General features: G+C 40.8%; 1 pseudogene; it reads left to right on the top strand.

Moving 5' to 3' along the window:
• Positions 1 to 132, top strand: LOC127490491 (U2 spliceosomal RNA; annotated as a pseudogene).
• Positions 133 to 11,500: the final 11,368 nt, after the last annotated feature.

An 11,500-nucleotide genomic window follows, 5' to 3' on the forward strand; every position in this document is an offset into this window, starting at 1 on the left:
ATTGCTTCTTGGCCTTTTGGGGAAGATCAAGTGTAGTATTTGTTCTTATCAGTTTAACAAGGGACTTAGAGCAAGAAACTGAATGTTTCTTTATAAAGGCTTTAAGAATCTAGGGTTTGAAGGCAACACACTTGCACAAAGGGATACACACTGATCCTCCCTCATTCTGCCCTAGATACTGTTATGTCACATGTGGAAGGAGAGACTCTCAGTCCTTTAAGCCATGTATTGTCTGAACTCTGACCTGCCGTGCAGTCTGAACGTCAAAAGACAGCAGGTAGTAATTTCTGAATAGAATCTCATCATTGCATAAAGGTACACTCATTTATTAACTCAATAAATATTTATAGAGTCTCTACAGTTGCTGAACTCCTGCAACTAAAATTCGCTTCAGAACTGTGGGGATCCAATCCTTGAGAGTCCTGCCAAAGATATTTCCACAATCATGGGTGAGAAATAAGGAGTGCCAGGGCTGACACTGTGGCAAAGCAGGTGCCACATCCCATTGGGCAGTGCCAGCATCCCATATGCACTGGTTTGAGATCTGGCTGCCTCACTTCTAATCCAGCTCTCTGCCATGGCCTGGGAAAGCAGAAGAAGATGGCCCAAGTCCTTGGGCCCCTGCACCTGCGTGGGAGACCTGGAAGAATCTCTTGGCTCCTGGCTTAGGATCGGTACAGCTCCAACCATTGCGGCCAACTGGGGAGTGAATCAGCGGATGGGAGACCTCTCTCTCTCTCTCTCTCCCTCTCTCTCTCCCTCTTCATCTTCTCTCTCTTTGTTACTCTTTCAAATAAATAAATAAATCTTAAAAAAAAAGAAATAAGGAGTATCTTTGCAAATGAGTATTTTATTTACTACCCTAGAATTAAACAACGGCTACCACACTGAAAACGGACATAAATCTGACTGCTGTGGTTTGAATGTGTCCCTATAAAATTCATGTGACAGAAACTTGATCCCTAATGTAGCAGTGTGGTGAGGTGGGAACTTTGGGAGATGATTGGCTCATGAGGGCTCTGTCCCGTAAATGGATTAATCCAGTCATGCGTTAATGGGTTTTTATGGGGGTGATCTGTTACAACACTGAGTTCTCTCTGGCATACTTGCTCAGTCTTGACCATGGAATGCTCTCCTCTATGTCATGATGCAGGCAGAAGGCTCTCACCAGATGTCTGCACCTTGATACAGACCTTCCAGCCCCCCGAACTGTGAGCTAAATAAACGTCCATGCTTTATAAATTGCCCAGGCTGTGGCACTCAGTAATAGCAGCAGAAAACCGGGTAAGATACTGACCAATCCAATCCTGGAAACAGAGCAAGCAGACTCAAAAATACCGTTCTTCACTTTCATCCACTTCCCCCATACGCTTTGATCTTTAATAAGTCTTTGCAACTTTTTGAATTTCCATTTGTCTCCCCGACATTCACTCTAAACATTATGTTTATGAAGACCTTATTTAGTAAGAGTTCACCTCTGACAAAAATTTCATCAGATGCTTCCAGCATGAATAAAGTTCAGATTGTTTGCAGAGGACTGTTTCTGTGGTTTCTTATCAGTTCCCCAACAGAGAGGAGGAAAATCTAGAGAATGTCCCTCTGAATCTCCTTGGACTCTTTGTATCAGCCTTAAAGCTTGAATCATCTAATACAGAAGATATTACTTTTTTTTTTTTTGACAGGCAGAGTTAGACAGAGAGAGAGAGAGAGAGACAGAGAGAAAGGTCTTCCTTTAATTGGTTCGCACCCCCAAATGGCCGCTACGGCCAGCCAGCACGCGGTGAGGATCCAAAGCCCGGAGCCAGGTGCTTCTCCTGGTCTCCCATGCGGGTGCAGGGCCCAAGCACTTGGGCCATCCTCCACTGCCTTCCTGGGCCACAGCAAAGAACTGGACTGGAAGAGGAGCAACCGGGACAGAATCCGGCACCCCAACCAGGACTAGAACCTGGGGTGCTGGTGCCGCAGGCAGAGGATTAGCCAAGTGAGCCGCAGCACGGGCGAGGATATTATTTTAAAACTTAGGGTGTGCTACAGTATGCGTTGCCCATTTCCCCCAAGTTTTTCATCCATCTCTCCATCCATACATTTACTTATTCAAACAATCCCAATTAAAGATTTATTTAGTTTTTTTGTTTTTGTTTTTGCTTGTTTGTTTTTGTTTGTTTGTTTGTTTGTTTACTCTATCATAGGCCGGTGCTGCGGCTCAATAGGCCTGCAGCACTGGCACACCGGGTTCTAGTCCCGGTCCGGGCGCCAGAGTCTGTCCTGGTTGCTCCTCTTCCAGTTCAGTTCTTTGCTGTGGCCCAGGAAGGCAGTGGAGGATGGCCCAAGTACTTGGGCCCTGCACCCCATGGGAGACCAGGAGAAGCACCTGGCTCCAGGCTTCGGATCAGCACATGTGCCGGCCGCGGCAGCCATTGGAGGGTGAACCAACGGCAAAAGGAAGACCTTTCTCTCTGTCTCTCTCTTTCACTGTCCACTAAGCCTGTCAACAACAACAACAAAAAAGAGATTCTATCATGTGCTAGGCATTCATTCCTGAAGTAGATGTAAAAATAGATTTTGCAGATCTTTCCCTCAAGAAAGATAGAGCATGACAGCTAAGCTAGGATAGTAGCAATAACTAACATTTACTGAGTGCACACAATGGGATAGAATATTTTCCAAACACTAGATCTCCCATTTTATTAAATACTCATTGTACCTTAAAATTATATATGTCACTACACTAGATCTACCATCTCATTAAACATTCAATATTCCTTAAAATTATAGATGTTATTAGTACACTTATTTCACAAATGAGGAAGCTAAAGTTTTCAAGATTAGAATGTAGGTCATCTATGCTATTGAAAGGTGATGCTTATAATGACAATAATGTTAGTAATGGTGATGATTATGGTGATTATGATGGTGCTAATGGTGTGATGATGATGATGAAGGTAATGGTTTGGATGGCCGTAATTGGGATGTTGACTTAATTTTGATATTGACATGACCCTACAGTTTCCAACATGTGATTTTTTTTCACCTAATAGCAACCAACAATCTTATCTGATGAATATTATTTCCTTAGCTTAGGAAAAAAGAAATGTGAGACTCAGGAAAGTTAAGAAAGTTTATCAAAGGTTATTCAGTTTTGTTTTTTTTGTTTTGTTTTGTTTTGTTTTGTTTTGTTTTGTTTTGTTTTGTTTTTGACAGGCAGAGTTAGACAGTGAGAGAGAGACAGAGAGAGAGTTATAGACAGTGAGAGAGAGACAGTGAGAAAGGTCTTCCTTCTGATGGTTCCATCCCCTAATGGCCACTACAGATGGCACGCTGTGCCCATCTGAAGCCATGAGACGGGTGCTTCCTCCTGGTCTCCCATGCGGGTGCAGGAACCCAAGCACTTGGGCCATCCTCCGCTGCCCCCCCCGGGCCACAGCAGAGAGCTGGACTGGAAGAGGAGCAACCAGGACTAGTACCCAGCACCCCAACTGGGACTAGAACCTGGGGTGCTGGCACCGCAGGCAAAGGAGCCTCGGCGCCGGCCTGGTTATTCAGTTTCTAAGTGATGGAGCTGATACTAAAAGAGAAGTCTCTTTCTACTTTTTAGGGTGTGCATATATAGCCATTAGAGCATTTAAAATGTGGTCGACACCACAAAATACATAAATATAAAATGTTGTGAGAATTAGAGAGCAAATATGGGCCTTAGTGTTTAGAGCTCTGGGAGTTCCGGCAAGAACATTGGCATTTATACCAAGGGGAGAAATCTTTAAAAGGATCGAGCAAAATCAAATGAGATTATCTGGCTTATTTTAATTGGATGTTTCCAGTTGTTTCATTGAGGATGAAACAGTGAGGGAGCGAGGGCAAAAGCAGAGATGCAAGTTAGAAGCCTTTTGTAATAACCCAGGGAGGAGATGATGCTAGTTGGACTCAGTATGGTGGTAGTAGGGGATTGTTAAGTAGTGGTTGGATTCTGGAGACGCTTGAACTCTGGATATATTTTGCAGATGGAGCGGACATCATTATGTGAAAGGTTAGATTTGGAGGGCAAGAGAAGAGAGAACTCTTTTAGATGAACTAGAAGCTATTTAGTTCTGAGACACTGAAATAATGGATTTGCCTTGAACAAGGCAGGGAAAGTTAGAAGACAGTGGTTTGGGAAGCTGTTTATCAGGAACTTTTGGAGATGATATATTTAAGGTGCTTACTAGACCTCCTAGTCTAAAGGAGAAAGACACAGAAGGGATAATACATAAATCTCTAGTCATCATCCAATAGATTGGCATACTCATTACAAAAATAGTGGTGCTATTACAGAAAAAGCATAGCCCCTAGGCAACAGCATCAAACTCAAACCCCAGATGAACAGAAACATCTCACTGTTTTAAAGTTCAATCCACAGTGGCAAATTGGGATATGTTTGGGGCAGGGGTTCAACTCTACACAGTCTTTCAGGACCCTAGGCCAATAGAGGCTTGCCAGTTGGAATCTTTGTCCCACGGTATTTTTTTTTTTAAGAATTGATACACATAGAAAGATTTTGGAGAACACAAATTGCTTCCATTCATATTCCACCGGCAAGAAATATACTCATGGTCAAAATTCGGTGTGAGAAGGACTCAGAAACATGGTCTCTGGCTAAGCAGTTTTTCAACCAACAACTATATACTAGAGAAAGGGACTACAGGACTTTGGCAGGTACTTGGCCACCTCTTCAATAGGTTACACTGAGATCATCTATGTAGTGAAAGTAGAAGGAGAAAAGAAGTCTAAGGACTGAGGCATTGAGTGCACCTACATTTGGAGGTCAAGAAGCTGATGGAGAACCAGTTTAAGAGATTGAGAAATTAAGAAGATTGTTGGAAGAGTGCTATGTTCTGGAAGCCCAGCAAAGACAGAATTTCATAGACAGGAGTGTCAGAAACAGCGTTAAATGCTACTGATTGGTCAAGAAAGATGATGCCTAAAGTATGGATTTTTATTTAAAAATATTGAAGTTTGAGGACCTTGAAAAGAGCATTTTTTGTGGAGGAGTAGATACGAAATCCTGATGGGAGAGGGTTCAAGAGGCAGATAGGGAGAATCGTTGGAGATAACCAATGTTGATATCTATTTCAAAGGCTTTTCCTGTACTGGGAAAAAGAAGTAGAATAGTAGATGGGTGGAAACCCAAAGTGTAAGAAAGAAAAACTTGTAAAAATTTGAGCAATAACAGCATATCTACACAATGAAAGGAGTGATATAATGAAAAGGGAAAAATGGATGCCTTAAAAGAGAAAGAGAAAAGCAATATTTTATTAGGTAGGAGAGATGGTATCTAGTATGCTGCGAGAAGAGTTGGGCTTGTCTAGAAGCAAGATCAACCAAAGCAACAAGGAAGGAAAGGCACAGAGTTTGGTGGGCAGATGTGATGGGGAGAACTTGATAAATTCTGATTTCATTGCTTCCATTTTTCACTCATTCAAACCTTGGCAGGGCACACTATGAGCTGCATTCTACCCAAGCCCAAGGTCTCAGTCCTGGGCTCCTCTCTTTAGGATTGTGAGCTGTAGATGAGAGCACACAAATCAAGGGGTAGGGACAGTCATGTATGTGTATCAAGAATTAATTCAGGGGGCAGTGTTGTGAAGCACTGAGTTAAGCCACCACTGTGATGTTATCCATATGTGTTATCCCATATCAGAGATGCTGTATAAGCCCTGGCCTCCCTGCTTCCAAGCCAGCTACCTGCTAATGTACCTGGGAAAGCATCAGAAGATGGCCTAAGTACTTGGGATCCTACACCTAAGTGGGAGACTGGTATGGAGTTCCTGGCACCTGACTTCAGCCTGGCCCAGACCTGGCTCTTATGGCCATTTGAAGAACTAGTGAACCCACATGTAGAAGGTATCTTCCCCAGCCCCAGCATATATGTATGTTATTCTGTCTTCCAAATAAATAATTACATGTTTAAAGAATGGAGGACATTCATGGATTATCTTATAAGTAATTAAATAAGATCTAGATAAAGCCATTGGTAAGAATGCGCCTCATTGTGATATCCCTCAGTATTCCAGAGTTGACAGAACCACCCACTCCTTTAAGCAATGTCTATGACCTACATGGAAATAACTTTCTAGAACATGTTTAGAGGTTGTTGGTCAGACATAGATTCTATATTATTGATCTATCATGAAAATACAATTGGCCTTCTATATCTGTGGATTCCATGTTTGTGGGTTCAATCAAACCCAGAAGAAAAATATTTTTTAAAAAAACACACTTTTACTATATACGTATAGACTATTTTTTCTTGCATTTTCCCCTAAATATTGTAGCATAGCAGGGTCTCCACCTGATATGAGGCCAGTCACCAATAATGAAATCGATGCTTCTTCCAGAATCTCTCTTTTCTTCTTTGCAGCAGTTTTGTACATCATCTAAAGCGGGTCCTTTAAAGCAACATTTCTCTGTGTGTTGTTGTTTGCTAATAATCCTAATCTAGTATCAGGCAAATAAGAAGTCACCTCCAATAAGGCTGAAGATGCACCACATGTATCTGGAGTCATGCCAGTCCTGATTCTCTGAATATACCCATTCGGATCCCAGAGCCAGTGGCCCAGCAGTGCTGCTCCACTACAGCCAAAGGGGAGGTCCCCTCTGCTCTCTTCCCATCCCTTAGGAAAGGTGACTTGACAGTTTAGGGTTAAGACATCAGTTGACCAAATTAAAAAGAAATGAAATGATCAGTTGGTGTGAAAATCTCAATGGAAAGTGTGGAAGAAGCATACATAACTATTCAGGTGAATATCAACATCATTACTCCCTCTTTGCATCACCCATCACTGCAAAACTTCTTTGTTCAAAGTAAAACCATTCCCATTCTTCTAAAGCTGAACTTTAGTTACAATCAGCTACATACGGGCTACCTGGGTTCTGGGACTGTGCTCTGCTTATCTCAATGAGCAAGACAGGGTTTATGTCAGGGCCCCACCAAATGTTTCCTGGTGAACAGAAGCCTTGCAATTTAAGTCACAAACATATTACAATCACAGCTCAAATGTGTTCTGACAATGGGAGATGCAAAATGCATGAAACTGGTCATTACTAAGAATGATTGGAAATCAAGTCAAATACATTTTTTATCGCTTCACCTAAGAGTTTTCTTTCATAAGAAAAATTCCAAGTTAGTGCATAACAGTGCTATACATTATTCTCAATTCAGTAAATATGTTGTTTACACTTTCAATTTTTAGAGTTTCACAAAATACTATATATTTCCTGAGTATGACACAATCCCAATGAGAGAATGTTTTGGTCATTTTGGACTTAGAGATTTAAGATAATTCACATAAGTGGTTTGGAAAGATACCTCATGTGGCTTCCACACAAATTATGCTTCAAATATCAGGAAAGTTTTATTACCTAAGGCTAATTTTGAATGCATATTTAGAATATGTGGGTCTTCACAATAACATATGAGCACATTTATACAGTTTCTCAGACTTTAATTTCTTTTTTATTTATGAAATCAGATAATACTGTCTACTTTACACAGCTGCTGTCAGGATTGATTTAGGCCTCTAGCACATGTATGTACGTGGAATACACTAAGTAAAGATTAACTGACCTCCCTATATGGACTTGGTAAGCTTTTGTATCACTTGATACAGAGAATGCCTGGATGCCGGCAGAATTGGTCAGTAACAGTTGGTAACTTCAGGTATTCATGAGAATAGATCTTTAGGTTGGACCTCTCCATTCCCTTCCACAAGTGGTTCTGGTCAGAATGGCTGGAAATGTAACTTTGACAAGGGACTTAATTTTTCAATGATTCATGACTAACTTGTGGTCTTACTTTTATAATGTCCTGTAGACAGGTACAAAGATGATCAGAAGGATATGAAGATTAGAGGATGTGGCGTAATGGCTCATAATACCTGTCTGCACCAAGTACTTAACCCATCCTCTTCCTTTGGATCTATAGATAACCTTGGACAACAAGAATGGCTACATCATATTGGGCATGTAAACAAGAAACTAACTTCAGTTCTACAAGACTTAATTTCAGGTCCACCCAGGTTTTTCCTTCAAAAAGCTTTTATTTATTTTCATTTTATTTGAGAGAGAGAGAGAGAGAGATTATTGATTGATTTTTCTGCCATTGGTTTGCTCTGCAAAGGCCCACAATAGCCAGGGGTAGGTCAGGCCACAGCCAAGAACCCAGAACTTGCTTTCCTATGTGGGCGGCAGGAAGCCATGAATTTGAGCAGACACCTGCTGCTTTTCAGGGTGAAGCTATATCAGGGGTGGAGGAGCCACGATTTGAACATGCATCTCAAGCAGTGACTTAACCACTACACCGAATGCTACCCCTACTCTGGTTTACATTCAGGCCTCTTCAGCTTTACATTCTGGACTGAATTCATTCCTGCTCAGGATCTTGAACATAGTTGCTAAGCTCAGGAGCTAATGGCTCAGGTCGCCAGGAATTCTGTGCTGTCCTTGAAATTGAAGGTCAGCAGAAAGGATTTCCAACTGCACTTTCATAGGAGCACACACACACCAAGCATCAACGTGGCCTCCTGTGAGAAGTCACACCAGACACTGCTTTCCCAGATGTTCCTGTTTAGTAGTCACATCACAGGTGCGAACCAGGGGAATCCAGGCTTGGAAACAGGAGCCCGAGGAATAACTGAAATGGAAAAGGCCTCAGAAGTCTTTTCAGTAGTACTCTATGAGGGTGGAGGTGCCAGCCTCCACAGTACTAAATAGTAGAATTAAACAAGAAAGTGCAAGATCCACACCCCATTAATAACAAATAGCAACTTCCACCCTTCTCCTTTCTTAAATAAAACTTGGGTATCCGACTGGAGAAGGAAAAATGACTGCCTATTGTGGGGAAAGATTATTCACATATGTATGTGTCACGCATGGAGACATGCACACATCCACACATGCCAACACACTCTTCAGTCTTTTCCATCCCAATACCTGCATTTATAGCAAAGAGAGAGCGGTCCTAAAAATCTACCAAATTTCTCCAAGAACAGTGCCAACTTCAATAAAGAATCTGACCTCCTGATACCTTGTGTGGTTTCTTCACATTTGGCTTAATGACCATGGTAGCCTGATGGCTTAAGCAGATTAATGTACCTTAAAACCTTTCTTTATATCTATCTTGGATTGACTGGGACATTTTCCAGGTGAATAGGTAGTCTAAATGAAATGGACACATGAATAAGACATAACCACAGATGTTGGTCAGACACAGTCCAGTCCACACAACTGGATTGTCATGAAACACAGTGAGCTTTCTATATCTGTAGGTTCTGTGTTTGTGACTTCAACCAAACTCACATGGAAAATATTTTTTTAAAAGTGCCTCCACACTGAACATGTATAGACTATCTTTTCTTGTCATTGTGCCCTAAATAATGTGTGGGATAGCACAAATAACATAGTGTTTACAATGTACTAGGTGTTTTAGTAGTCTAGAGATGACTTATAGTACACAGAAGGGAGAATGTGCATAGATTATGTGCAAAAACTATGTCATCTTATGGTAAGGAACCTGAACATCTGTGGATTATGGTAACTGCAGGGGATCACAGGACAAATCTCCCATAGAAATGGAGAGATAACTACACAATATCTGAATGAATGAGATTTAGGAGGAAAGAGCCAAAGACAGAAGAGAAACTCCAACCACTTTTCTGATCCCAAAGAAGGCAGAAATATCATTGTCTATTCCTGAACTCCCAGAAAAGAAAAAAAAATACACATTTTACAAAATCTTGTCCAATTTCCATGAAAATACATGTTCCATCAATAGCTGAAATCAAATCTGGCTAAACACACACATCTGTCTGCACACACACACACACACACACACACGTGTGCATTGCCCAGGCTCAGCATGGCCTGGATTCTCAGTAGAGAAGCCAAGAATGGGCTTTACTGACACCAGCACCTGCTGCCTTTCATGCCCTGTTTTCTAAAGATGCCCACACCCGGCCTGCCCCTTAGAGGGGAGACAGCTGCAGGAAGGAGGCTACAGTGACTAAACGAAAAAGCAGATGAAACCCATTTCTTTGGGCAAAATCCAGCAAAGGTTAACTATAGTAAGAATCTCCATGGTTGTATAAGAAGAAAAACAAAATTTGAAAAGAAATTCCAACACATTTTCTTCTCGGTTCTATATTTACTTTCTTAACCATGTCCTTACTAATTTTTTAAGTTCAGGTTCCTGTCTAGTGACAAGCAAAAAAATTATTTGCAGAAACGAAGTAAAAGGAACAAAACGACTATGTCAATTGTCAATCTTTTTTTCTGTTACTTGTAATTGTGTTCATTTTTCCATTTAATGTCTCTGATAGAGACCAGATCTCAGAAGAAGTGCAATGGAAGCAATCGTTTTCCTAGTCTTAAATAATCCAAGTTCTGTTTGAGGAGTCCATAGCATTAGTTGAATGTAAGGATGTAATAACACTTTATAAATTGGCTTATTTTCTCATCACTCCATATGTTTGCGTTTTATTTCCCCTTTTATACAAGGGTACTTCCAATAGTTCATGAAAAAAAATGGAATGGAATTAAAAGATATGTGTATTTTAGTGTAAAGTTTTTTGGAATCCATGCATAGTATTCTACTATATGCATTTTCTGTGAACTTTTTGAAGACCTCATATATGCATGTGCTTAAAAAGTTTTGCACTAAAATAAATTTATCTCTATTTATTTTAAAGACATACTGATACAGAGAGAGGGAAAGACAGAGAAGAGATCTTCTACCTGTTGGTTCACTCCCCAGATAGCTGCTATTGCAGGGAGTGGGCCAGGCCAAAACCAGCAGACTGGAACTCCATCAGGGTCTCCCACATGGGTGTCAGGGACCCAAGTACTTGGACCATCTTCCACTGCTTTCCCAGGCATATTAGGAGGAAGCTGGAATGGAAGTGGAGCAGCCAGGACTTGAATGCTCTATTCAGGATGCCACTGTTACAGGCAATGGCTTAACACATTGAACCAGAATGGCACACAAATTTATCTTTTAATTCTGTTATTTTCCACAAACTTTTTGAATTTTTGCAAAAGAGGATAAAGAAGCTAAAATTACCCCTTAAGGCGAGCAGAAATTGTGCCATGTGCTTTTCATGGGTTTTCCTAATGGTGTGTCTATCTCTTCTCCCCTTCCTTCTTTCTCTTCTTTCTTTTTTCTCTCTTTCCTTTTACATACACACATTCACACACATCTTCAGCTTGAAATCATAAATTGGAAAATGATGTTTTTGTATATGCTTCTAGCTGATGTTAGTATGTCTCCAATTTTATCCCTCTTATATATGATGTGAATATTTACATCCTCAAAACTTTTCCACATCTAAGCAAAGAGGCCTGCTTTCTTTTCTTTATAATCCAATCCAAATCTAATCCAGGGTTTACTGTATTTTTACCTAGTCTGAAATGTGATCTGATTATTCTGAAATTTCTCATATCATAAATATCATTTGCTGTCAGTCTAAAGGAA

This window comes from Oryctolagus cuniculus, chromosome 2 (genome assembly GCF_964237555.1).
Source record: "Oryctolagus cuniculus chromosome 2, mOryCun1.1, whole genome shotgun sequence".
Classification (NCBI taxonomy): domain Eukaryota; kingdom Metazoa; phylum Chordata; class Mammalia; order Lagomorpha; family Leporidae; genus Oryctolagus; species Oryctolagus cuniculus.